Here is a 5,788-nt window from a genome sequence, read left to right as displayed (position 1 = left end):
CTTGTTTTTTATTTTTGAACTTCTTGTTTCCATTCTTTAATAACGTGGAAAATCTGAGTTTTTATAATCATCGAACTTCTCCATCTTTTTAATATGGACTTCCTCATTTTATTCTTTAGTAACAAGAAAAACTGAATTTTTAATGTAGATTGAATTACTCTGTTTTTTAAGATCAAACTTCTTGGTTTAATATTTAGTATCAGGGAAAATTTGATTTTTTTAAAACGGGCAAAATCTTTTTAATTTTTGTTGTTGTTCCCTTATATTAATTTGAACTTATTAGTTTTATTCTTTTAGAGCGAGAATCTGAGGTTTTTTATAAACATTGAACTTCTCTGTTATTTTAATTTGAACTTCTTAGTTTTATTCTTTAGTAACGAGGAAAATCGAGTGTTTTGAACTTGTTTGTTTTAAAATTTTGAACTTCTTGGTGCTTGCTTTTTAATAATGTGAAAAAAGTTTGAGCTTTTTATAGACATTGAACCACTCTTACTTTATTAGAACTTTCTTTGCGTATTTTTAAAAATGTGAAAATTGGAGTTTTTAAAAAAAATGAGAAAATTCTTTTAAATTTATTTTTAGTTTTTCCTTTTTTTAATTTGAAGTTCTTCATTTTATTATTTAGTAATGAGAAAACATCTAAGTTTTTTTAACCTTCAACCTTCTCTATTTTTTACTCTGAACTTCTTAGAAAAATATGGTTTTAAATAAGAAAATAATATTCTAGGTTTGCAAATTTGAACTTCTAGGTTTTTTGACCTGCTCGGTTATTTCAAATTTTCAAACTAGTCATATGAGCAAACACGGAAAAGAGCACAATCATCTTTCCTAAATAAATTCAGATTTTTAACTAAGCTGGACGTTGAAAATATGTTTACTCTTTGAAACTTTTGAAGTAAACATGGCCTTCCGATGTAAGTGTGTTTGACCTTCTTTCTAATTGCTCTAGAATTATTGAACTCTCTGCAAGAAAAACTATTTGTACTGTACGTTGGAAACTAAAATAAATAAATTCAAAAAACTAAAATAAATAAATTCATTTATTATAAACTTAACTAACATATGGGGGACAACATTTTTCACCCAAATGGATAAAAATAAATGGCCAATCGAAATGCTATGTTTTTTCTTCTTCACACATTTCCTATCCACTCACCACCACACGTCCTTTCCCCATCTTCCTTTTCTTCCTTGCCACAACAAATCCAAAGAAGCAACAATGCCACACGTAACAACTACAATCTAATGTGATTAATATTAGTTTCGACCAACGAGCAAGTTGATTCTTTAGGTCTGCATCCCCAAGAACATGTTGACAAAAATCACTTTGGGTAAACTCATACGCATGCTACAGGAAGTTTGTTTTGAGGCGCACGCGATGGTCGGTAGCTCTTAGCCAGTGCACACGCTGCCTCGTTCCGTATTACTCCAGTCCAAGACGCCACCATGTATGGAAGCGTGATACGCTGGAGCAGTGACGACATGGACACCACGACAGGCATCTAGAGGAGGCCGTGACCTTCATCCAAAGGAGGCCATGACCTGCTGAGCGACAGAGTGTAGGATTTTTGATGACACAAGCTTTTGAGTAGAACGAAGAGCAAAAAAAGGCACAAAATAACTTTACACTTGAACATCAAACAAGACGAGTAGCCTGCGATTTCTTCTTCTTTCTGAGATGTCTTTTTTGTACTAAGAATTAAAAATGCTAGAAGAAGTTCAACCGCGCTCCATCTTCTTTCTGAACTTTTGCCTGTAGATATAACCTTGCCCATGTCTGTTTTTCCTTCATTGACAGGCACACACAAGCAGGTGACATGGATCATGGGGAGGATAGCAGCAGCGGAGGCCCTGACCCGACTAAAAGCAGTGCATGCCACTTGCTTTCGGAACCCAACAAGAAAATTCAGATGCACACATTATTCCGAAGGGAAGTAAAACAAGGACCATGGCGCAATGGGCGGCGCTGCTCAATAAATAGCCAAAGAAAATGAACATGAGAGAAGGAAGAAAGGTGATGCCAGGGAAGGTCAGATTCGCCGTTGCTGCAGTCCACGCCCGACAGCGGCTACAGTTGGCCGGCGGTGGGGAAGGAGCTTGCGTTGTGACGCACGAACTTGAGGGAGGGGAGATGCTGTGGCATGAGCTCCGCAATCTGGTAGGTGTGGGTCAGGGGCAGGGCGAGCTCGGGGAAGAGGGGAAGCGCAGGCGACGGTGTGATGCGGTCAGCGACGACGTGTGGTTCGGCGGCGTATGTGGAAGCCAAGATCCCAGCGGTGATGGAGCAGGCGAGCCAAGACCCCGGAGGTGGCAGCGCTCGGGTTACAGGGCCCTGTAGCGGCGCATGGAGTTCCAGGGCCCGGCGAACAGCATGCGGTTCTGCGGCCCTATGGTGGCTGGATCCGAGGGTGGCGGCGGGAGGAGGCTCGCCGGCCATGGCGAAGGAGGTGCCCCGGTAGCGCGGAAGGCGGCGCGCAGGCTACTGGGGAGGTTGGGGATGGGGTGGCGCGGGGTCTTCGGATGCGGTGGCCGGCGGAGGTTCGGCGGCGGGGGCAGTTCGCTGGGGGGGAGTGGGCGCAGCGGCGGGTGGGAGGCTGGGCGGGGCGGCGGCAGGTGGGAGGCTGGACGCGACAGTGGGAGGAAGATCGGTCATGACCGCGTGATCTGTTTTCGTCGAGGTGGGGGAGAGAAGGTCGTGGATTTTGTAATGGGCCGTTCGGGAGGTGCGTTGTGGGCAAGTTGGGTCAGTGTGATTTTCTCTGTTTAGGCCTCCGTGCGCTTCTTATAGGGCGCTGTGATCCAAATAACTATTCTAATCCTGGGATTAGAATAGTGTTGTCCTATATATATATATATATATATATATATATATGGAAACTAGCATGAAACTGTACATGCTAAAAGGTATCTGGCTGCGCACATGATCTGTGCCCTGGCTCTGTACGTAGGGTTACATGCCTTGCCGGCATGGCTAGCTTTCGGCAACCGCGTCCTATGGGTAAAACTTGCGAAGATGTTCGATATTCCAGGAGTTGCTCATCGGAATTCCATCTTCGGCCTCGAGGCGGACTGCGCCGGGCCTGGTGACCCGTATTACCCGATACGGGCCTTCCCACTTTGGCGTCAACTTGTTTGAATTCTTGGCGGACTTAACGCACCAAAGAACAAGGTCGCCTTCCTCAAGGCTTCGGGTGTGAACCTTGCGGCTATGATAGCGGCGCAAGGCTTGCTAGTAGCGAGCGGCTCACACAACAGCTCAAAGACAATCTTCCTCAAGGAGCGTTGCATCATCTTGGCGCAACTGCTCTTGCTCAAGCTCATCATAAGCAAGCACTCGAGGTAACCCGTATATGAGTTCCGTGGGGAGAACTGCTTCTGCCCTGTATACTAGGGCAAAGTGTGTCTGGCAGGTAGCTCGATTTGTTGTCGTTCTGATTGACCAAAGAACCGTAGGCAATTCATCAATCCAGCGTCTTCCACACTTGCGGAGCTTGTCGAAAGTTCTTGTTTTGAGGCCTCACAACACTTCAGGATTTTCCCTTTCTGCTTGGCCATTGCTTCTTGGATGAGCAACATAAGCAAAGAAAACTTTGCTGCCAAGGTCTTGGATATACTGCATGAAGGTGCGGCTCGTGAACTGTGTGCCGTTGTCGATGATGACCCTGTTTGGCACACCAAAACGGCAAACGAGTCCCTTGAAGAACTTGACGACCGACTGCATGGTCACCTTTCTCACTGGCTCCACATCCGGCCACTTTGTGAACTTGTCAACCGCGACGTACAAGTACTCAAAGCCCCCGACAGCACCGGGAAAGGGGCCCAGTATGTCGAGCCCCCAGACAGAAACTGGCCAGGAGAGAGGGTTTTATTGAAGGGCTTGAGCTGGTGGATGAAGCTTCTTTGAATGAAACTGGCACGCTTCACACCTAGTTACTAGTGCTGTTACATCCTGGAGGGCAGTGGGCCAGAAGAAACCTTGCCGTAGTGCTTTGCCGGCAAGGGCTCTTGACCCTACGTGGGATCCACATATGCCTTCATGTATCTCTACCAACAGCCCCAGCCCGTACTCCTGAGGAACATACTTCAATTTCACGCCGTTCGGCCTCATTCCGTAAAGGACATCATCCACAAACTGGTACATGCTAGACCGACGGGCTACTTTCTCTGCTTCTTCCTGCTCCTCAGGGAGCTCCCCTGTCTGGAGGAAACAGACTGTATGTTGTGCCCATGCTGGAGCCTGAGGCTCGACGGTGAGAACCAAAGGCATGTGATATGCTGAGGGGGCGGCTATCTCTAAGGCAAGGGCTTGGGGCTCTGGCGGAGGCTGCTGCTCCCCAGAAAGCTCGGGGTACCCGGCAACTTCCTTGCCGGTGGCTTCTGGGAGCTCTGCGGGAAAGTATTTGCCGGGCCCCACCTTCCTTCGCTTGTTCTTCTCTGCTGATGGCTCGAAGGATGGCAGAGATAATCTAAGCACAAAGTTACCTGGTTCCACAGGTAGCTTAAGGGCAGCGCGCTTTGACAAGTCATCGGCAATGCCGTTCTCTGCTCGAGGAACATGCTCTACTTGCAGACCGTCAAAGCACTCTTCCAACCTCCTCACTTCATCCACGTAACCCTCCATCAGTGCGCTCTGATAATCCTTGTTGACTTGCTTGACGACAAGTTGTTAATCTCCTCTGACAATAAGCCCCCTAATTCCGAGGTCTGCCGCGATCCTGAGACCGGCAAGCAGCCCATCGTATTTTGCGGTGTTGTTTGTCGACCTCTCCCGGGGAAAGTACATCTGGACCATGTACTTGAGGCATTCTCCGGTGTGCGCGACGAGCAGCACGCCGGCACCAGCACCTTGTAATGAGAAAGCCCCATCAAAGTACATAATCCAATGACTACTTGCCTCTTTGCCGGGAAGGGTGGTCACCTGAACTTCTTCGTCGGCCGTGGACGTCCATTCTGCTATGAACTCTGCCAAAGCCCTGCTCTTGATTGTCGAAGTACTTTCAAATCTAAGCCCAAAGCTCAACAGCTCCAATGCCCACTCCACAATCTTCCTAGTTGCGTCTGGGTTGTGCAAAATTCATTGTAATGGGAGGCGAGTGACGACGGTGATCTCGTGTGCTTAAAAGTAGTGGTGCAGCTTTCTCAAGGCCATAAGAAGGCCGAAAAGCAATTTCTGCATGCCAGAATACCTTGGTCTAGCCTCCTGCAAGAGGGAGCTGGCAAAATAGATTGGGTGTTGCACCACCTTCTTCTTCTGTGTTGCCTCATTCACTTGCGCAGGCCGTGTCTTGTTGGAACCGGGCCCTGCTGGGGGTTCAGTCTTGCTGGCATCGGACTTGCCGGCTCTGGTTCCTCATCCGATGGCCTGGTCGCTGTTGTTGCCTCTCCCTCAACCTCCCTCTTTGCCACTAGTGCAGCACTTACCACTTGATTCATTGCCGCCAAGTACAACAACAACGGCTCTTGTGGTTTGGGTGCAACCAGTATTGGTGTAGAGGAGAGGTACCTCTTTAAATCTTGCAGCGCTGCCTCCGCCTTCGGAGTCCATTTCATTGGACCCACCTTTTTCAAGATTTTGAAAAAGGGGAGGGCACGCTCAGCAGACTTAGAGATAAACTTACTCAGGGCGGGAAACAGCTGGCAAGCCTACGGACGTCCTTGACTCGCCTGGGCGCCTCAATCTGCTCCATGGCTTTGATCTTGTCAGGATTGGCTTCGATTACACGTTGAGACACAAAGAACCCAAGAATTTTGCCGGATGGGATGCCAAACACACACTTCTATGGGTTGA

Source organism: Triticum aestivum, chromosome 3B (genome assembly GCF_018294505.1).
Source record: "Triticum aestivum cultivar Chinese Spring chromosome 3B, IWGSC CS RefSeq v2.1, whole genome shotgun sequence".
Classification (NCBI taxonomy): Eukaryota; Viridiplantae; Streptophyta; class Magnoliopsida; order Poales; family Poaceae; genus Triticum; species Triticum aestivum.
This window is presented reverse-complemented; position numbering follows the sequence as displayed.